At 52.3% G+C, this 22,424-nt stretch overlaps 1 protein-coding gene across 3 annotated transcripts in view; it reads left to right on the top strand.

Moving 5' to 3' along the window:
- The first annotated feature begins 5,961 nt into the window (after positions 1–5,961).
- HPCAL1 (hippocalcin like 1) overlaps positions 5,962–22,424 on the top strand; it is a 111,499-nt gene continuing 95,036 nt past the window's right edge. For 2 of the 3 annotated variants that reach the window (XM_082425878.1, XM_082425877.1), the window contains exon 1: positions 5,962–6,275. The gene's annotated coding sequence lies outside the window, so the exon portion shown is untranslated. The remainder of the gene's footprint in view (positions 6,276–22,424) is intronic. The other variant, XM_082425876.1, reaches the window with a different exon arrangement.

The following is a 22,424-nucleotide window of genomic DNA, read 5'->3' as shown; positions in this document are numbered from 1 at the left end:
AGGGGGTGGTGGTGATGGTCATGGTTGTGGTGGTGGTGATGGTAGTGGACGGGGTGCTGGTGATGGTAGTGGTGGTGGTGGTGGTGATGGTAGTGGAAGGGGTTGTGATGGTAGTGGTGGTGGTGGTGATGGTACCTGAGGGGTGGTGCTGATGGTAGTGGAGGGGGTGGTGCTGATGGTAGTTGAGGGTGTGTTGGTGATGGTAGTGGAGGGCATGCTGGTGATGGTAGTGGTGGTGGTGGTGGTGATGGTAGTGGAGGGGTTGGTGGTGATGGTAGTGGAGGGGGTGGTTGTGATTGTAGTGGAGGGGGAGGTGTTGATGGTAGTGGAGGGGGTGGTGGTGATGGTCATGGTTGTGGTGGTGGTGATGGTAGTGGACGGGGTGCTGGTGATGGTAGTGGTGGTGGTGGTGGTGATGGTAGTGGAGGGGGTTGTGATGGTAGTGGTGGTGGTGGTGGTGATGGTACCTGAGGGGGTGGTGCAGATGGTAGTGGAGGGGGTGGTGCTGATGGTAGTTGAGGGTGTGTTGGTGATGGTAGTGGAGGGCGTGCTGGTGATGGTAGTGGTGGTGGTAGTGGTGGTGATGGTAGTGGAGGGGGTGCTGGTGATAGTTGTGAGGGGGTAGTGGTGATGGTACAGGTGGTGGTGGTTGTGATGGTAGTGGAGGGGGTTGTCGTGATGGTACTGCAGGGGGTGTTGGTGATGGTAGTGGAGGGGGTGCTGGTGATGGTAGTGGTGGTGGTGCTGGGGATGGTAGTGGAGGGGGTTGCGGTGATGGTAGTGGAGGGGGTGGTGCTGATGGTAGTTGAGGTGGTGCTGGTGATGGTAGTGGTGGTGGTGGTGGTGATGGTAGTGGAGGGGGTCATGGTAATGGTACTTGAGGGGGTGGTGGTGATGGTATGGAAGGGGAAGTGCTGATGGTAGTGGAGGGGGTAGTGCTGATGGTAGTTGAGGGGGTGCTGGTGATGGTAGTGGAGGGGGTGCTTGGGATGGTAGTTGTGGTGGTGGTGCTGATGGTAGTGGAGGGGTTAGTGGTGATGGTATTGGAGGCGTTGCTGGTGATGGTAGGGGTGGTGGTGGTGGTGATGGTAGTGGAGGGGTTGGTGGTGATGGTAGTGGAGGGGGTGGTTGTGATTGTAGTGGAGGGGGTGGTGTTGATGGTAGTGGAGGGGGTGGTGGTGATGGTCATGGTTGTGGTGGTGGTGATGGTAGTGGACGGGGTGCTGGTGATGGTAGTGGTGGTGGTGGTGGTGATGGTAGTGGAAGGGGTTGTGATGGTAGTGGTGGTGGTGGTGATGGTACCTGAGGGGTGGTGCTGATGGTAGTGGAGGGGGTGGTGCTGATGGTAGTTGAGGGTGTGTTGGTGATGGTAGTGGAGGGCGTGCTGGTGATGGTAGTGGTGGTGGTGGTGGTGATGGTAGTGGAGGGGGTGCTGGTGATAGTTGTGGAGGGGGTAGTGGTGATGGTACAGGTGGTGGTGGTTGTGATGGTAGTGGAGGGGGTTGTCGTGATGGTACTGCAGCGGGTGTTGGTGATGGTAGTGGAGGGGGTGGTGCTGATGGTAGTGGCGGGGGTGGTGTTGATGGTACTGGAGGTGGTGCTCGTGATGGTAGTGGTGGTGGTGGTGGTGATGGTACAGGTGGTGGTGGTTGTGATGGTAGTGGAGGGGGTTGTCGTGATGGTACTGCAGGGGGTGTTGGTGATGGTAGTGGCGGGGGTGGTGTTGATGGTACTGGAGGTGGTGCTGGTGATGGTAGTGGTGGTGGTGGTGGTGATGGTAGTGGAGGGGGTCATGGTAATGGTACTTGAGGGGGTGGTGGTGATGGTATGGAAGGGGAAGTGCTGATGGTAGTGGAGGGGGTAGTGCTGATGGTAGTTGAGGGGGTGCTGGTGATGGTAGTGGAGGGGCTGCTTGGGATGGTAGTTGTGGTGGTGGTGCTGATGGTAGTGGAGGGGGTAGTGGTGATGGTCCTGGAGGGAATGCTGGTGATGGTAGTGGTGGTGGTGGTGGTGATGGTAGTGGAGGGGGTCGTGGTGGTGGTAGTGGCGGGGGTCATGGTGATGGTACTGGAAGGGGTACTGGTGATGATAGTGGTCTTGGTGGTGGTGATGGTAGTGGTGTGGGTTGTGGTGATGGTACTGGAGGGGTTGGTGGTGATGGTAATGGAAGGGGTGGTGCTGATGGTAGTTGAGGGGGTGCTGGTGATGGTAGTGGATGGGGTGCTGGTGATGGTAGTTGTGGTGGTGTGCTGATGGTAGTGGAGCGGGTGTTGGTGATGGTAGTGCACAGGGTGCTAGGGATAGTAGTGGTGGTGGTGGTGGTGATGGTAGTGGAGGGGGTTGTGGTGATGGTAGTGGCAGGGGTGCTGTTGATGGTACTTGAGGGGGTGCTGGTGATGGTAGTGGTGGTGGTTGTGGTCATGGTAGTGGAGGGTGTTGTGGTGACGGTAGTGGTGGGGGTGGTGTTGATGGTACTGGAGGGGGTTCTAGTGATGGTATTGGTGGTGGTGGTGGTGTTGGAAGTGGAGGGGGTTGTGGTGATTGTACTGGTGGTGGTGGTGGGGGTGGTGGTGATGGTAGTGGAGGGGGTGCTGGTGATGGTAGTTGTGGAGGTGGTGGTGATGGTAGTGGAGGGGGTGGTGCTGATGGTAGTGGAAGGGGTGGTGCTGATGGTAGTAGAGGGGGTGCTGGTGATGGTAGTGGAGGGTGTGATGATGATGGTAGTGGTGGTGGTGGTGGTGAAGGTAGTGGAGGGGGTCGTGGTGGTGGTAGTGGCGGGGGTTGTGGTGATAGTACTGGAGGGGTTTGTACTGATGGTAGTGGAGGGGGTGCTGGTGATGGTAGTGGAGGGGGTGCTGGTGATGGTAGTTGTGGTGGTGGTGCTGATGGTAGTGGATGGGGTGCTGGTGATGGTAGTGCAGGGGGTGCTGGTGATGGTAGTGGTGGTGGTGGTGGTGATGGTACTGGAGGGGGTGGTGCTGATGGTAGTGGAGGGGGTGGTGCTGATTGTAGTGGAGGGTGTGCTGGTGATGGTAGTGGAGGGGGTTGTGGTGATGGTAGTGGTGGTGGTGGTGGTGATGGTACTGGAGGGGGTGGTGCTGATGGTTATGGAGGGGGCAGTGCTGATGGTAGTGGAGGGGGTGCTGGTGATAGTAGTGGAGGGGGTGCTGGTGATGGTAGTGTTGGTGGTGGTGGTGATGGTAGTGGAGGGTGTGCTGGTGATAGTTTTCAAGGGGGTAGTGGTGATGGTACTGGTGCAGATGGTTGTGATGGTAGTGGAGGGGGCTGTGGTGATGGTAGTGGTAGTGGTGGTGGCAATGGTACTGGAAGGGGTGGTGGTGATGGTAGTTGATGGGTTGCTGGTGATGGTAGTGGAAGTGGTTGTGGTGATGGTACTGGAGGGGGTCGTGTTGATGGTACTGGAGGGGGTTCTGGTGATGCTAGTGGTGGTGGTGGTGGTGATGGTAGTGGAGGGGGTTTTGGTGATGGTAGTGGAGGGGGTGGTGCTGATGGTAGTGGAGGGGGTGGTGTTGGTGGTAGTGGAGGGCGTGTTGTTGGTGATAGTGGAGGGAGTGGTGTGGATGATAGTGGAGGGGGTGATGGTGGTGGTGGTGGTGATGGTAGTGCTAGGGCTGGTCGTGATGGTACTGGAGAGGGTCGTGGTGATGATAGTGGTGGGGGTGGTGGTGATGGTAGTGGAGGGTGTTCTGGTGATGGTAGTGGTGTTGGTGTTGGTGATGGTAGTGGAGGGTGTGGTGGTGATGGTAGTGGCGGGGGTGGTGGTTATGGTACTGGAGGGGGTGGTGGTGATGGTAGTTGTGGTGGTGGTGTTGCTGGTAGTGGAGGGGGTGGTGTTGCTGGTAGTGGAAGGGGTGGTGTTGATGGTAGTGGAGGGCATGGTGGTGGTGGTGGTGGTGGTGATTGTAGTGGAGGCAGTGGTGTTGATGGTAGTGGAGGATGTGCTCGTGACAGTAGTAGAGGGTGTGCTGGTCATGGTTGTGGTGGTGGTGGTGGTGATGGTAGTGGAGGGCGTGCTGGTGATGGTTGTGGAGGGTGTGCTGGTGATGTTAGTGGTTGTGGTGCTGGTGATCATAGTGGAGGCTGTGCTGGTGATGGTTGTGGAGGGGGTGGTGGTGATGGTAGTGGTGGTGGTGGTGGTTGTGATGGTGGTGGTAGGGGTTGTGGTAATGGTAGTGGAGTGTGTAGTGGTGATGGTAGTGGTGGTGGTGGTGCTGATGGTAGTGGAGGGGGTGCTGGTGATGGTAGTGGTGGTGGTGGTGGTGATTGTAGTGGAGGGTGTACTGGTGATGCTTGTGGAGGGTGTGCTGGTGATGGTGGTGGTGGTGGTGGTGATGGTAGTGGAGGGTGTGCTGGTGATGGTTGTGGAGGGGATGGTGGTGATTGTAGTGGCAGGGGTGGTGTTGATGGTACTGGAGGGTGTGCCGGTGATGGCAGTGGTGGTGGTGGTGGTGATGGTAGTGGAGGGGCTGCTGGTGATGGTATTGGAGAGGGTGGTGGTGATGGCAGTGTAGGGGGTGGTGGTGATGGTAGTGGTGGTGGTGGTTGTGATGGTAGTGGAGTGGGTGGTGGTGATGGCAGTGTAGGGGGTGGTGGTGATAGTAGTGGTGGTGGTGGTTGTGATGGTAGTGGAGGGGGTGGTGGTGATGGTAGTGGAGGGGGTGTTCATGATGGTAGTGGTTGGCGGGGTGGTGATGGTACTGGAGGGGGTGGTGGTGATGGTAGTGGAGCGGGTGGTGGTGATGGTAGTGGAGGGGGTGGTGGTGATGGTAGTGGAGGGGGTGGTGGTGATGGTAGTGGAGGGGGTGGTGTTGGTGGTAGTGGAGGGAGTGGTGGTGATGGTAGTGGTGGGGGTTGTGGTGATGGTAGTGGTGGGGGTGGTGGTGATGGTAGTGGTGGGGGTGGTGGTGATGGTAGTGGTCGGGGTGGTGGTGATGGTAGTGGTCGGGGGGGTGGTGATGGTAGTGGAGGGCTTGCTGGTGATGGTAGAGGTGGGGTGGGGGTGATGGTAGAGGTGGGGGTGGTGGTGATATTAGTGTTTGGGGGTGTGGACATATTTGCTCTTCTGTGACCCAGATTTTCTGGGGCTGGTGGCAAGGTGTCTTGGGAAGCACAGACCCTGATGTCTCTCCGGTAGCTGCTCACGCCAGTGACATGGCAGGCAGATGGGAAAGTCTGCAGGAGATACCTGTCCACCTCCCCGAGACCCAGGGACTCTGAGTCCCTGGGACTAAGATTGCAACCAAGCCCCTTCCTCAGCAGAGACTGAAAACCCACAGCATGTCAAGGAGGGAAGGGCCCGAAGAAGCCCGCTCATTGTCCCGTCCATTTTATGGGAGGGGAAACCGAGGCCGAGGGAGTCTAAGGGATTTGTCAAAGTGGCCTAGAGTCAGCAAAGGGAACCAGAACTGGAACCCATGCCTACCTTCTCCCGGCCCCGGGCTCCTTCCCTGAACCAGGCGCGGGAATGCTTGGGGCATCTCCTCACGGGACGGCCGGTGAAGGGTACCAGAGGGGCCTGGCAGTTGGCCTGGGGCAACTGAAGCCTTTTCCCTTCTGGGTCACCGGGGCCGCACTTCCGGAAGAGGACTCGAGGCCGGCCCCTCCCGGGTGCCGCCTCCAGGCCTCTCCCACACCCTCAGGCCAGAGGCCAAAGGTTAGGGGGGCGGAGCCGGTGCTTGGCCCCGCCCCTGCCCCGAGATCCAGGCGGGGCTGAGACCGGGACAAGGCCTCAGCCGGGCAGAGTGCGCTAGAGAGGGGCAAGGGGCCGGCGTTGGAAGAGCGGCGGCCGGGCGCTGCAAGGCCATCTGGGGGCGTGGTTAGGGCCGGGGGCGTGACCTGAGTGGGTTGATGGGTGGGGCTAAATTGGGGCGTGGTCGAGGCGGGGGCGGGTCCGCAGGAAACTTGAGCTCCCGCCCCGGCCGCGTGCCCCGCCTCCGGGCCCCGCCTTCGCGTCCCTTCCTTCCCGGGTCTGGCAGGCGGGCCGCAGCGACTGCAGACGGCGGACTGGCGGATCGGCGGACTGGCGGGCACCTCCACTTCGCTCTCTCCCTCACTGCCGGCTTCCTTTTGTCTTTCTGGGAGGAGATGAGCGCAGGGCCGGCGCGGCGGCTGCGGGCTCACGGAGGCCCGCGCTCCTAGGCACCCTTTCCGGCCTCGGCGCGCTCGCCCCTCACAGCGCCCCGCGCCCGCCCCAGCGCCGGTGGCTCGGAACTTGGGCTCGGGGAGCCGGCGGATAGCGTCCTGCGACGGAGCAGGTAGGAAAGGGGCGGGCTGCGGGGTTGCGGGGAGTACGGGCGTGTGCACCGGCGTGCGCTGCGATCGGGCTCTCTGCGTGTGTGTGTGCGTGTGTGTGTTGAGGGGTGATTGTGTTTCTCTGCGCGGTGGAGTTGTGGGTGACTGAGTACGGTGGTGTGTCCCTGGAATGGCGTGTCCTCGTGGGGATCCGTGTGTGCAGTTCGATGTGCACATTTGGGGCTGCGTTTGTGGAATTGTGTGTCGGGGCGCAGTTGCTGGTGGGGACCGGGGCGGGGAGCGTGTAGTGTGTAAGCGGCTGTGCGTGAGGCGCGTGTGGCAGGGTGGGCGTGGGCGGTCCACCTCGAGCGCGGAGCCCGGGGTCCCGGCCGGCCGGCCCAGTGCGGACGGAGTACAGAGCCCCGGAGGATAGCTGGGATCCGAGGGGGCTAGCCCGGGCTTAGGGGGCAGCCCGGGCTAGCCCTGCCCGGGGACAGGTCCGCGCGGCCCACGTGAGTCGCCTGGGGAGGGGGCCCTCGCGGCGGCCATCTGCTCCCTCTTCCCCAGGCGGAGGGGCGACGTACAGAGCCCTGCTGCGGAGTTAGGAGCCCTGGCATCGCCGTGACTCGCACTGCGACCTGGGCCCGACACGCCACCTTCCCGGGTCGCGGTTTTCTTATCAAATGGGGACAGTTCCTCCCTCGGGGTCTGTCGTGACGGTTAAAATGAGAACCACTAAAGATAGCTCTCGGCCCAGTGCCTGGCACATAGTAGGTGTTAATGTTAATTGGATTAGCGTCTCTCTTTTAAAAAATCCTTTTGTTTTCTTTATCGTGGGTGGGACTCTTACACCCCCCCGCCACCCCGCGCGTGTTTTGTGCCTCACTCGCCGTCCTAACTTAACCATGAAGCTCCGAGATTCGAGAAAGTTTAGGCTGCCTGCTGCGCCGCCTCCCCGCCGCAGCTCCCGGGCGGCGCCGCCTCGAAGGTGCAGTAGCGCGCAGCGCGGGGCGCCGGCCCTTCTCTAGCTGCGAAGGCTCCGGCGCCCGAGCGGGGGTCCCTCTCCTGGCCGAAGGCAGAGGCTGCGGAAGTCAGGAGCCCTTTTGTTCAACAAGTGCCTAGTCCCCGGGGCGTGCACATCTGCAATCTGAGAGCCCCGGTGTGAAGTGGCGCTCCCCGCGGAGACGGATCTCGGGCTCCCAGGGCCCCCTGGCCAGGCCTGGTCACGCCGAAGGCTGCCCCCTTTTCCTCCCCGCCAACATCGATTCCCCCTAGAGGAGCATGACTGCCGGGACGGCGAGTCCTGCCGTAGGCCCTGGCATTGAACACTCTCTGGGTACCACCGCCCCCCACCCCCGTCAACGGCGATCCCCTGGCATTGAACACTCTCTGGGTACCACCGCCCCCCACCCCCGTCAACGGCGATCCCCTCTCCCTCTGACCAGCCTTACGCAGGAGGCTGAGGGTCTGCATCCTAGCCCCACGCCTTAATTTTTAAATTTAGTTTCAGACCTACTACTCATTGAACTGCAGTGAGTGTGCACACACCTCTCACCACGATTCTCTCTCTGGCGGAGTCCTGCCAGCAGCACCGCAGCGCTTGCTCAGACCCAGCAGGGTGAGCTGGCCAGGGCTGCTCTGCCGCCTTCTGCCACAGCCCGTGATTCCTTTCCTCCATCTCTGGTTTCTTCCTCTCAGGACCCTTCCCGGTAGGAAAAAAAAAAACCCTTCGCCAAGGGAGCAGCTGACCTCATGGTACATAAGGCTGTTAAAATGAAGCACTGGCATGGAGTGGGCAGGGCCCGCGTTTGGGTCTAGGTGCCTTTCTAAGTATCAGATGCTCCCGGTTGGTGTTCTCAAGGAAGCTTGTTCAGGCTTTTACGACACAGTAGCAGAAACCTCTGGTCTGTCTTCCAGCAGGACCGGAGCCCTGCGATCTCAACAGTGATTGCAGGTCAGGGGAACGAATAAGCTAATTTGTTATCCTGATTTGGTGTCAGGAGCATACTTAGAACGGAACCTGCTTTTCGTGTTTCGTAAAATGGTTTTATATCCTGGAGGAGAGAAGGCTCTTGATCTGAATCCTATTCTCTTCCCCATATTCCAATTCAATAATAATATTTTTAAAAATTCAGTCTGACTTTCTCTGCTCAGAAGACAGACCAAAAGCTGGGATTTTTTTCCCCCCTAGTTAAAACCCAGCCCTTTGCCTTAAGGAAACCAGTGTTTTGGCCCTAGATCTATTTCTGTTTCACTTTTGAAAGCGCCTGTAATTACCGAGCTCTTGAGGTTTTATTGGATAATGTGCCAGAGGGAAGGGCCAGGGGCTCTGCCTCCTGTTTGCCGTGGGACGTGGTGCCATGTTCTCGCCTTGCCTGCTCCATTTGCATTCCGATTTTTGTAAGTTGGAAAATAGATGTCAACGTGCGATAATAATTTGGGAGACCTGGCTTTGGGAATCAGATGCCCGGAAGGTCATCTTCTTGTGGAGAAACAAGAATAAGTCAAAACCCCAGAAGAACAAAGATTTGCCCCAACTCTAGCCAATGACCCATTCATTTCCAATAAGCCCTTCTAGAGAGAGACTCTAGATAAATAAAAAGCTTGGATGAATTCCTTCAGAATTTGTCCTAATGTCCCTTTCTGGCCACAGGACTGTGCAGAATTAGAAATACAAGCGACAGAAGGACAAGGAGTGGGCCCCTGTTGGCCCACACTCCCCAGCCTGGGCCTTGCACTCGTACCAAGCCCCATTTCTATTGGAGCTGCTGTGGAGTTTCATCTGGTAAAGAGGTAGTGCTATCATCTGGGGCTGGCACCCCCCTCTTTTCAGGGCTCTGTGTGCACAATTCCAAGGTCACCATTCACATAAAACACCATGGTGAGGGACTTCCCCGGTGGTCCAGTGGTTAAGACCTCGCCTTCCAATGCAGGGGGTGTGGGTTTGATCCCTGGTCGGGGAGCTAAGATCCCGCGGTGATCCCACGGTTTTCTCGTGGCCAGAAAACCAAAACATAAAACAGAAGCAGTATTGCAACAAATTCAATGAAGCCTTTAAAAATGGTCCACATCAAAAAAAAAAAAATCTTTAAAAACAAAACAAAACAAAAAACACCATGGTGAGTGTTCGTCCCTCAGGGTAGCTGTATTCCGCTTATTCCCACAGGCCTCCCCCAGACTTACTCTAAGACCTTGCATTGCCACTTGGAAGTAGTAGAGTGCCAAGGTCTGATAATCCAGGGTACTAATAAGGAGCCCCAGAGTTTATTTGGCACCAGATAGCAAGCTTCTTGGCAGCCCAAATTTTATCTAGGTTGGGGATTGGGTTTGTATTAGAATTTAGCATTCCAGCAAGCCCTAAACAGTGCTTGTTTTTTGCAGGATAATGCTTCCAATTTATGAGTTGCCAGCCCGGACTTGATGGGGGATTATGTGTGTTTTGCTAGTTTGTCAGCCCCTGATGTCGTTGTGCTTGGGGAAGGAGGGCACTTGGAGGCTTAATCATGCTCTACTTTACGACTCACCATTATCCCACAGTCTCGTTGGGTTCCTTTCATGTTTTCATGCCCACACGCAAGTCTGCACATCTGTGCATCTCATGTGGCTCTTGTCTTCTTCCCTTTGGGTTGAGTTTCTAATCAGGGGATGACAGAGGGTAACTGTATATGGAGATAGCAGAGCGGGCTTAGGGCCTCTCAGTGCCACTTGCCCCATGGAAAAAACTCTTTCTTTCAAATCACTTTCCACCAAAAAGAAAAAAAATCCGTTGGAATCTACTGGTGTGGGTTTAATGTAACTTCAGGTAATCAGTACAGTTTGACAAGTGGAACATTTCTTAGGCACTGAGCAAGGTGCAAGTCTAAAGAATTAAAAAGAAAAAAATCATCTGAAAAGCTCAGTGAATCCTTTAAGAGAGCCTTGCCTCGGCCATGTCATTTCAAGTCGAATTGAATTTCAGAGGCAATGCTTCATATCTTTGCGTTCATGACACGTGACTAACTAAAGACACTTTCTGAGAGGCCTCAGGCTCCCTCCCCCGCCTGCATCAGGGCAGCAAAGATGCCTTCTTTTACCTTTACATTTTCATTTATAAGCCCAGTGCACCCTACCCCTAGGCCCCTGCTTGCTAATCCAGTAGCTGTGTTTTCTGGATATTTGTCTCTTTTTAGAGTCTTAGTACAACCCAGGCTGGCAGGAAGCCAGAAGACTGGAGTAGGGGTGCTGGCATCAGCCTCACCTGCCTCGTTAGACGAGAAGTCTTCTTTGAGGAGCTAGTGATGGGTTTCTGACCCTTGATTAAGAAATACTCAGGATTGTTAAATTCTGACTCTTTGGATAAAGCAGCCATGGTCTTGGACACAGGAAAAAAGCTTTTGGAGGTATGCAGTTCCCCTCTTGAAAGTCTTCCCTGATTGCCTGAATACCCTGTTGCCCTAGCCGAAGTCTTCCCTTGCTGTGTGTCCCCTTGGTCAGGCACCTGCTGTCACGTCTGTGCACTGACAGTGGGCTCTCCCACCACCCTGACGCAGTGCTGTGTGTGTGCTCCGTGCTACTACACGTCAAAGCAGAGCCCAGAGTCCACCGCCCCCTGCCCTTCCCCCATTTCCCCACCCATCTAATGGGTCAGACCTCTGCTGCCCAGCCCTCCTCCCCATCCCCACGCCTCTTCTTCCCAACGCCCAGCAAAGCCTGATCCCTTAGCCTGGAGCTCGACTTCCATTTCATCCTGTCCCTTTCCACCCCCCTCAACCCCCCGGTTCATTCTCTTCCTTACTAACTTCTTCTGAACACCTACTGTGGCCTTGCTTCAAGCTGGGCTCCGAAAGCTGGGCACGGGCTTCATCCCTGCCCCTGAGAGCTTGGTCTTGGCTGGGGGTGGGGAGAACATCTAGTGAGCTGGTGGAATTGACAGGTGCTGGGAGGGCAGCTCCCACCCCGGCCCGGGCCTGGGGAAAAGCCTCGGGAGGAGGTGTCTGGAGGGAGGTGGGGGAGTGGAGCGGCTGGAGGTGGGACAGTGAGGGTGAGGCCAGGCAGGTGGGCACAGCGTCTTTCTTCTCACCCAGCCAGACTTGATCCACTAAACTCCTACTCGATCTTTAAAAAATTTTTTTTCAATTAACAGCTTTATTGAGGTGTAATTCATATACCACAGAGTGTACCCATTTAAAGTGTATTAGTAGGACTTCCCTGATGGCGCAGTGGTTGAGAATCTGCCTGCCAATGCAGGGGACACGGGTTCGATCCCTGGTCCGGGAAGATCCCACATGCTGCAGAGCAGCTAAGCCCGTGCGCCACAGCTACTGAGTCTGCGCTCTAGAGCCTGCGAGCCACGACTGCTGAGCCAGTGTGCCACAATTACTGAAGCCCGTGTGCCTAGAGCCCATGCTCCGCAACAAGAGAAGCCTGTGCACCGCAGCAAAGAGTAGCCCCAGCTCGCCGCAACTAGAGGAAGCCCGCGCGCAGCAACGAAGACCCAACGCAGCCCAAAAAAAAAAAAAAGTGTATTATTAGATGGGACTTCCCTGGTGGTCCAGTGGTTAGGACTCTGAGGTTTCACTGCCGCGGGTGAAGGTTCTATCTCTGATGGGGAACTAAGATCCTGTATGCTGCACGGCATGGCCAAAAAAAAAAAAAACAAAACTATTATTCGATACTTTTCAGTAGTAAACTTACAGAGTTGTGCAACTGTCACCACAATCCAGTTTTAGAGCGTTTTCCTCGGCCCCGGAAGGCTCCCTCGTGCCCATTAGCTGTCATTCCCTGTTCCCACCCCTGGCCCCGGGCAACTACCCACCGGCTTTCTGTGTCTAGATTTGCCTTTTCTTCCTCTGGTTCCTTTTATAGATTTGGTTCAAGGGTCCCCTCTGGGAGGCCTTCCTGGAGTCTTCCAGTTAGAATTGGCTTCTCCCTCAGGCTGCTAAAGTAGCCAGTGCTGTCTCCCTGTGGGTTGGGGAGCTCTTTGAAGGAGCCTCAGGTCTTACTGGCCCCTCATCTGTCACCTAGCACAGCGCCGGGCACCTGGGATGCCCAGAGCATGTTGGCTGGACTAACTGAAGTTGCCTCCCTCACGTTTCTTTTGTGAACTCCGGAGTATCCAGCAAAGTGTTGGAATTTAAAGTACAGGGTGTGTAATTGTGTTGTGAGGCCCTGCTACATTATCTTGTTTCAGCAGGAACATGCGAGGCAAATGGTATCAAACCTATTTTTTAAAATGAAAACATGGAGGATGCCCAGGGCAAAATAAGTAGCCCAAAGCCATTGGTAGATAGCAGAAGAAGCAAGAATTAAACCTTCTCTTCCACACCTATTAGGTAGTAAGGAGATGCCCTTCTGTGGCTTTTCCTGCCATCACCTCCCAGGCAATGTAAATTCCTTCGAGGGCATGAGTGGTACAGGGCGCAGCTTCCTTTGCCCCAGTACTTGGCCTGGTAGGAGTGACTCAGTTTAAGTGTGTGGACACGCAGAGAGGTTTCTTGGTCAATAGATGTGGAGGAAGGCCCTGGGGGAGGGAGGGGGTGCATGCGCCGCCATACATTGTGTGTTTCAGAAGTCTCTTCCTGTGTCATCTTTTTAATTAATTAATTTTATTTATTTTTGGCTGCGTTGGGTCTTCGTTGCTGAGCGCAGGTTTTCTCTAGTTGTGGCGAGTGGGGGCTACTCTTCGTTGTGGTGTGCGAGCTTGTCATTGCGGTGGCTTCTCTTGTTTTGGAGCACGGGCACTAGGCCACGCAGGCTCAGTAGTTGTGGCGCTCGGGCATAGTTGCTCCGCGGCATGTGGGATCTTCCCAGACCAGGGCTCGAACCCGTGTCCCCTGCACTGGCAGACGGATTCCTAACCCCTGCGCTGCCAGGGAAGTCCCCTCTTGTGTCAGTTTTGTTCTTTGAGGAAAGTAGCAGGGGAGGAGATCCCATTTTACAAATGTGCAGCCTGAGACACAGAAATTGTATACCCAGTGTATATAGGTCGATCTGGGTCTGGTGTGTAGACCACCGGGTCACAAATGGTCTCTACCACTCACTGATGCAGAGAACTTTCACCGCCGACACTGAGAGTGTCTTGTTTCTTCCTGAAGGATTGGGGTTGTTGGACCCTATTTTTCAGAATATCCCAGGGGAAGGACCAGGGATGGGGTCAGGCAGACCGGGGTTCCAGTCAGTCTCTGCTCTGTTGTTTATTGGCTGAGTGACCCTTTCTGAGTTTGCTCATGTGAGAAAAGGGGTTCTGGGCCCCCGTCAGACAATGTCATGAAAGCTGGGTGTAGAGGACCCAGTTGGGTCCGGCTGGTCACATGTCTGCGGAAGTGGAGGTTGCTGCACGGCTTCCTCAGCAATAAGTGTTTCTTTTCAAATTCAGGTTTATTAGGCATATTTTGACCCAGACTGTAGCAGCAAGGCGCGTGACGTGAGAGCCTGTGAATATGCGTGCGCCAGGGGTCCTGGAAGGGAGCCGGGAGGGCCATGATTTGGGGTTTGGGGAGCTGCCGTGTTGGATTGTCCCAGCTCTCGTCTCCTGCGAGGCGTCGCTCAGGGTCCCTGATGCAGCCACACTGACCCTGAACTTGGGGGGGGGGCGGCACATAGAGAGAGACCTGTGGGTTACTTCTCAGACATTAGGAGGCCCAGACCCCCTAATCCCCTCCCCCCTTGGGCACTTGGAAAGCGTTTATTAGTTTGGATGCGTGGGTGCCAATGGGCTGAAGGGGGGCTCCCGGCAACACTGGCAGAGTTATGATTCTGAGCAGCCGTATGTGTGGATCGCAGTGCTGTTTTCCCTCCAGCAGCAAAATGCTCGGGTCTCTGCTTCCTTCCTGTGCATTTAACAGACGTTTCCAGAAGACAGAATTGACGACAGCTCCCCACCCTTCCCTGTCACTCCCATCCTTTCTCTCTGCTGCGCTGTAATCCACTTTTGGAGGGAAGTGAGGACCTCTCCAAATCAATCACCTGGGTTTAAAGACAGTCGTTTCCAATGTCGTGCCGTTTTCCGTATTTACGGGCGTGGCTGAGTGAGCCGGTGGGGGGTCCCCTGATGGGCAGGACTGGTGGCGGGCTTGCCCGCTCTCTCACTCTCAGCCCTCGCCAGAGCGTGGGGCGGCGGCGGCGGCAGGAAGGAGGCTTTATTAAAAATCCCTCAGTCGTGCGGTGCCAGTGCCACGCTTTGTGACGCAGCCTGGGCTCCAGGGGTGGGAGCCGGCCGAGCTGGCTGCCCCGGCTCGTTTGGGTGTGTTTCTCCTTCCTGGCGAGTAAAGGTAGAGACAGGCCTTGGACAGATGCTAAGTCCTGGCTTTCCTTCATGCCAGAGCTTTGGCATTCTTATTCTCTGGGGATGGCTTTTTTTCTCTTCTTTCTCTCTAAAGACAGGATAAAGGATTATTGCTTTTATTAGCCTACATTCCCGGTGATGTGCTTTTACCTGACCTAAAGACAATATGGCCTGGCTGACTGTTCTCAGAGCTAGCTGTAAAGTGAAAGCTTGTGCATTTGGGAATTATTTTCAACATTGTTGTGGGGGTGGGGCAGGGGAGGTGTAGCACAGGTAAGGGACTCCAGGTCCTCGGGGCCAGGGACTCTCAAGCAGTGTAAAGGTCTCCCTGTGTTCCTTCCACTGTAACTCCTTCCCCCTGTGTGTTGTCCTGGGCCAGTTGCTGGCTTTCCAGTGCAACCACATCATCCTCATCATCGCCCGTCACTGTTAGTTACTATCACTGTCACCCTCATCATCACCATCACCACTATCATCACCATCACCATCACTAGCACCGCTATCATCACCATCACCACTATCATCACCATCACCACTATCATCACCATCACCACTATCATCACCATCACCATCACTAGCGCCACTATAGCCACCATCATGATCGCCGTCATCATCATTCAGTCTCAGAATTGCTTCCCAGACTTTGGCTACTGCATCACGTAGCCCATTTCTGCTGAATTAGCTGTTCTTTGGGGGGATGCCCCCTAGTGTTAGGGGGGTCATGAGGGGAGTTACGACAGGGTGGTGGTAGGCACAGAGGACCCAAATGGGTGGATGATGGAATGTTACTCTGCAAGTGGCCTCATGAGAATAACTAATCTGTAAGATTCTTGGACAAATCTCACCTGCGATGATTAATTTTGTGTCAGATAAAATTTTATTTTTTAATTTTATGCGACAGGGCTAAGGGATGCCCAGGTAGCTGGTAAACCATTATGTATGGGATGTATGGGTATGCCTGTGAGGGTGTCTCTGAAAGAAATTAGCATTTGGTTCAGTAGACAGAGTAAAGAAGATTGCCCTCACCATTGTGGATGGGTGTCATCTAATCCACTGAGGGCCTGAGTAGAACAGAAAGGCAGAGGAAGGAGAAATTGGCTCTTTCTCTTGAGCTAGGACATGTATCTTCTCCTGTCCTTGGACTTCAGTGTTCCTGGTTCTTGGGCCTTTGGACGTGAACTGGGACTTACACCGCTGGCTTTCTTGGTTCTCCAGCTTGTAGGACGTCTTGGCCTCAAATTGTGTGAGCCAATTTCTGTAATAAATCTATCTATATATGTATATACAGTAGTCCCCCCTTATCGGTGGTTTCACTTTCCACGGTTTCAATTACCTGTGCTCAACTGTGGTCCAAAAATGTTAAATGGAAAATTCTAGAAATAATTCCTAAATTTAAAATTTTGCGATGGGAGAACAGTATGGAAGTTCCTCAAAAAACTGAAAATAGAACTACCATACGACCCAGCAATCCCACTACTGGGCATATACCCTGAGAAAACCGTAATTCAAAAAGAGGCATGTACCACAATGTTCATTGCAGCACTATTTACAATAACCAGGACATGGAAGCAACCTAAGTGTCCATCAACAGATGAATGGATAAAGAAGATGTGGCACATATATACCATGGAATATTACTCAGCCATAAAAAGAAATGAAATTGAGTTATTTGTAGTGAGGTGGATGGACCTAGAGACTGTCATACAGAGTGAAGTAAGTCAGCAAGAGAAAAACAAATACCGTATGCTAACACATATATATGGAATCTTAAAAAAAAAAAAAAGGTTCTGAAGAACCTAGGGGCAGGACAGGAATAAAGACGCAGACGTAGAGAATGGACTTGAGGACACGGGGAAGGGGAAGGGTAAGCTGGGACGAAGTGAGAGAGTGGCATGGACATATATACACTACCAAATGTAAAATAGATAGCGAGTGGGAAGCAGCCGCATGGTACAGGGAGATCAGCTCGGTGCTTTGTGACCACCTAGAAGGGTGGGATCGGGAGGGTGGGAGGGAGACGCAAGATGGCGGGGATATGGATGGGGACATATGTATATGTATAGCTGATTCGCTTTGTTATACAGCAGCAACTAACACACCACTGTAAAGCAATGATACTCCAATAAAGATGTTAAAAAAAGAAAAAAAGAAAATAAAATAAAATTTTGTGATGTTCTGAGTAGCATAACGAAATATCACACTGTCCCACTTCATCCCCCTGGGATCCCCAACCATCAGTATCATCTGCTCCTGACATCCAACCATCGACATCTTCATGGCTCAAGTGATCCAGGATCCCCAAAGCAGATGATCCTCCTGACGTATCATCAGAAGGTCAGTAGAAGCCTAACATAACATCGTAATGCGTACGTCATTCACCTCACTTTATCTCATCATGTAGGCCTTTTATCATCTCCTGTCATCATAAGAAGGATGAGAATGGTACAATATGCTATTTTGAGAGAGAGACCATATTCATATAACTTTTATTACAGTAAATTGTTATAATTGTTCTATTTTATTATTATTGTTGTTAATCTCTTACTGTGCCTAATTTATAGTTTAAACTTTATCATAGGTATGTATGTACAGGAAAAAAATATAGCAATATAGGGTTCAGTACTGTCTGTGGTTTTAGGCATCCACTGGTGGTCTTGGAACGTATCCCCCTCGGATAAGGGGGGACTACTGTATGTGTGTGTGTATGTATATATATGTGTGTGTGTGTATACACACACACACACAAGATATAAGATATATGCATATCCTGTATTTGCATATGTCTCTTTATCTGGAGAACGCTGGCTAATTCACCACCCATTCTTTCAGGCCCAGGGGGGAGCCATTGTCACCTTTGTCCCCCCAGGGAGGACAGATTGGGCTCCTGGCCATATTCTCCAGGCCCTTTGCTGATGCGCCTCTCTAGGGCCTGACCTAGCAGGTTGGGGACTGAGCTCCTCTGCCTCTCCCGGGGCAGTGGGCCTCTTTGCATATGGGGCCCCTGTGGATTTCTCCTCCGTGGCCCCGCATTCCTGGCACTGAGCCTGGGACTCAGTGGATGTCCAGATGTGTGGCCAAACCACCATCCTCTTCTCTCAACTGTAGGATGGTGAGTGAATTGAATTATTTAAAACTTAGCACCTCAGCTAAGGGGCTTGCTTTGCAGTCCTGAATGTGCGACTGTGCGGTTCAGTGCACTAATGCTGTTTCCTGTGCTGTCACTGGTGGTGAGTGTTTTACGTGTTCATGAAAATTGCAGGACAGTGGCCTGGAAAGCATCACGACGTTATGGGCTGGTGGAGTGACTGCCCTCCTGTTATGAATGTCTAGTTTCACTTGGCATGGGCAGCTTTTCCTCCCCAGATCTCAGTTTCCTCATTTGTCAAATGCAGCTTGGGGCTAGATAACCTGTAAATTCTCTGTCAGCTCTACAAGCCAGGAAAAATGCTTAAAATTGTAAACTTGAGGGGCTTCCCTGGCGGTCCAGTGGTTAAGACTCCTCGCCTCCACTGCAGGGGGTGCAGGTTTGATCCCTGGTTGGGGAACTAAGACCCCACATGCCGCGTGGAGTGGCCAAAAAAAAAAAAGTAAATTTGAGTTGTAAGGCACATCCAACATAAAGCATAGAGAGAATTTTTATAGCTAAACTGACTGCAACAAAAAAATGAACCTCTTACGAAACACAGATGCAACTGCCATCTGAAGAGCTGGCATCACAATTCAGAAGAGAGTGATAATATTGAGGAACAAGTTTGTGGAGCACAGACTAGAAGGAAGGGGTAGGGCAGAGGGTACTGAACTTAGGGGGATGACCTTTATGTGTTTCATCCACCCATCCATCCATTCAGTGCCTTCTTATAACTTCCTGTGCCAGGGGTGGTGCTATGTCTTTAGGAAGCTGAGATTAAGAAGACAGGGACTCCTGGTACCAAGGAGGAGTGTGATTTCATTGGGGTATTCGCTGTGGGAGCACGGAAGCAGGTTGGCAGTTGAGCTGAGATCTTAGGCTCTAGATCCGAGAGCCTTACTTAGAAGCTGTTTACGATTCCTTTTTTTTAAAAAAATTATTTATTTGTTTATTTGGTTGCACTGGGTCTTAGTTGCAGCAGGCGGGATCCTTAGTTGTGGCTCGTCAGCTCATTAGTTACAGCACGTGGGCTCCTTAGTTGCGGCTCGCCAGCTCCTTAGTTGCGGCATGTGAATGCTTAGTTGCGGCATGCATGTGGGATCTAGTTTCCTGACCAGGGATCGAACCCAGGCCCCCTGCATTGGAAGCGCGGAGCCTTAGCCACCGTGCCACCAGGGAAGTCCCATGTTTACAATTCCTTTAAGAGGGCAATCTGGCAAGAAAAGACAGCGTAGAGGATGTAGATGTTGCCTTCCTCGGTGTAATGGGGCACTTCTGTTTTTTCTGGGAGTTCATGCCGCTCACGATCTAAGAAACTGGTGGACTGAACTTCTTGTTTTGACTAATTGTGAACCAGAGAAAAGTCAGAATTAGGGAGTTTTGTAGAAGATAAGTGATTGTATTATTTTCAGACAAAAGTATATGTATTGATGCAAACTCCTGACCAGCTTTCACCTCAAATTGGTCTTTTTAATGAGTTACTAAGAATTCTTTGAAATGAACATATTTCTGGCAGTAAGCTAGTAAGTATTTGCTAAAGGGGTTGAAAATAAAGCAGTTTAAACGTGTCTCTTAAATATGGGGCTGAAAAGCAAGATGTAGAACTAGATAGGGAGGGAAAAAAGGGTCAGAGAAAATAGATGGGAAGGAAATATACCAAACTGTTAGCAGTTGAGTCTGATGGGATCATGAGTGGTTTCTCTTTTCTGCTTTTTCATATTGCTCTACATTCTAAATTTTCACCCACGGGAACGTATTAGTTTTGCAATTAGGAAAAAAAGAAGGTTTTAAAAAGGAACCCCAAGAACGCATTCCTCTGATAACCTTGTTTACCCTCTTAATTTGCTTAGCGAACTTTCTTTTTATAGGCAGACTGGTTGGAACCCATAAATTCCATACTTGCGATGATTTGAATTAATGGAAATTTATCATGCTACATTGTTAGAACTTGTTAATCTCATCTAAATTCAATACTGAGTAACTCTATTAACTTGGATATAAAAAAAAAAAATGTTCCAAGTCTTCCAAGAAATTCGCCATTTCAACGTGGCAGGGGTAGAGTTTGTTTACGATCTAGGATGTGCTTCTTCTGTTTTGTTTGCTTCACTTCGGGCGTTCACTTTGTTTCTTGACCTGGAAGGAGGCTTCGCGGCTCCTGCTGTGTTGACATTGGGTCTTTTAATGAGGTGGTTTGATGTCCTCGGACCACCTACCCCTGCTTTTCCTTCTGTATTCTCATCACTGAGTGATCGCGCAGTGGCCCTCTTCCAGGAGTAATGTCCTTACTGTTTGTCTCTCAGGCTGATGTTTTTTAGCTCCCTATTTGAAAATAACTCTTTTGGTTCCCCATCCCATCCCAGCCCTTCCTTCCTGACTGCCCCAGAGTGGAACTGCTGGTCTTCAGCTCCTGCAAATTGAAGGACTTCTGAGGGTCATCCTTCCCCGCTGCCTGTCTGCTCCTGCCTTGAACTTGGGTTGATATTGGGTTGACTTGGGTTGACCTTGGGTTGATCTTGGGCTTATGTCGGGTTGACTGTATTTATTTACCGGCTGGTGAGCAGGGCCATCTCAGCCCTCGTTAGGGCCGTGCCTGACTTCTGGTGGCATCCCTCCAAAGGCTTCTTAGGCTGTTATTCCTGTCGTTCTGCAGAGGTTTAATCTGTCTGAGTCCAGGATATTGAGTCAGCAGTGGAAAGTTATGAAGGCAGAGCCAGCCATAAGAGAAATTGGCTAATAGGAAAGATTAATTTCAGAGTGAATGAAGGAGAGGGATGCTTGGGGGCTGGGCTCTCTCTCCAGGCAAATAATATTGCTATAAAATGTGATAAATCAGAGGTTGCCTTTGCTACCAGCTCAGTGCCTGCTCATAGTTTCTTGAATTAGAAATTAAAAAAAAATCGTATCTTTATAGTCTAGTGTCTGTATTTATGATCTTGTGAAAGAAAATGTAATTGTCAGCAAAATTACATACACATCTGGTTAATTATTTCAGGATCTTCACTATGAGGAAACCATATTTTAAAAAAATTAGTATGGCCCCTGTGTTCAGAAATTGTTATTTTTGAAAGCTGGGTCCTTAGCTTATTGCGGGATTCCACATGGAGGCGGGAAGGAAGCTCTCCTGTCACTGGAAACAGGTAGGTTACCATGGAGACCGGGTGTGTCCCACTGGTTTCTTGGATATCCCAGTTGTCCTGGAGAAGGAATAAACCTCACTTTCTGTGATATTTCTGAAACTGTGTATGTGAATTAAATTTTTCTAAACAAAGGTCCTCTGTTTTATTGACTTACACAGGGATTTCTGACATAATTTTGCCCTCCGTTCTGTTTGCTTAATTTTTCACATGCATAACCCTACCTTTCCTGCCAAAATGCTTAAAATGAATCGAAGGAACACCTACCCCAAAACAACAGCTGGAACAAAATCTTTGAATAAAGCCAGGAATGCTCTCTTTAGTGTGAACGATGATTACCCTGTACAGTCCAACAAGTTAGTTCAATAATTCTATATTGTATGCCAAGTCCGACTCTGGGCCCAGGGATACAACAGTGAACAAGATGCTGGGGGACCTGCCCTTGTGGAGCTTATATTATGATTGTGACCCAAGACAGCAGGAAGCCAAGGAGGGACCCTGGACTGACCTCCCCTGGCCTACGCTGCTGGCCGCTGCCACACAAGGGGGCCTTGAACGCCTCTCACTGTCCCGTGGGGTGAGAGCCCCCGGGCCTTGTTGGAGGGATGACATAGCAACGGATTCGTTTGAGCTGTTCTTATTCACAGGCATTTTCTAGAGTGTAGAACAGTGCTTTATCAGTCTGCTTATCGTGATTTTATACACAGAAAAAATCCTACTCATGCCTATGCTTGGGTCCCTCTCCATCTAATAGTTTCTAAAGGCAATCCCTTGATGGTTAACTGTGTAGAAAGCTCTTTGCACTTCCTGCGTCTTGTTGAACACCTGGCAGTTTCCTTTCTCCCTTCATCCAGTTCGGCTTCAGCATCCTCCAACCCCATGGAGACAGACTGCCTCCCCCGCCCCCAACATTAGCAGCTGGAGGCCCACAGTGGGCATCCCTGCCTCGCTCTCCCGCCCTGTGCTTCTTTGCAGTCACTTCATCAGCAAAGGCACATCCACTCTTTTCCTTCCCTTCTGCGGGTTGGTGGTCATGAGCAAAGGCCTCCTTCGGCCCCTCCGCTGTGCTGGACGGCCCGTTTTGCACAAACGCGTTAACTGGTGGGGACCTCGAGTGGGCTCGTCACAGCCTGAAGAGGCTGTACATGGGCGTGGCACAGAGTTGGTGGCTGTGTTGGCTTTTAGCGACGTTGAGAAAGTGGCAGACGCCGGCCTCTGTGTGCACTGTGATTTGACCGGAGAGCTTGGTCTCGTAGCTGTAGAGGATGCTGCGATCTGAACAAGAAAACAACCTTCAGACCCCAAGTGCCCTGGGCTTAGGGACATCCTGCCTGGTTGGATTCCAGTTTGGAGGTAACTGCACACCGGAGATGTCTCTTCCTGATGCTGCCCTGACTTCCTTACCGTCTAATGGATAGGGAACAGACCATTCTTTTTTTTTTTTTGAAATAATTTTTGTTGGAGTATAGCTGCTTAAAGTGTTGTGTTAGTTTCTATTGTAAAGCAAAGTGAATCAGCTATATGTATACATATATCCCCTCCTTTTTGGATTTCCTTCCCATTTAGGTCACCACAGAGCATTGAGTAAGTTCTCATTAGTTATCTGTTTTATACATGGTAGTATATGTATGTCAATCCCAGTCTCCCA

The sequence above is a fragment of the Balaenoptera physalus genome (genome assembly GCF_965194825.1).
Source record: "Balaenoptera physalus genome assembly, chromosome: 15".
In the NCBI taxonomy this organism is placed as follows: domain Eukaryota; kingdom Metazoa; phylum Chordata; class Mammalia; order Artiodactyla; family Balaenopteridae; genus Balaenoptera; species Balaenoptera physalus.
Note: the sequence above shows the minus strand (reverse complement) of the source record. Positions and strands in the feature narration are given on the sequence as shown.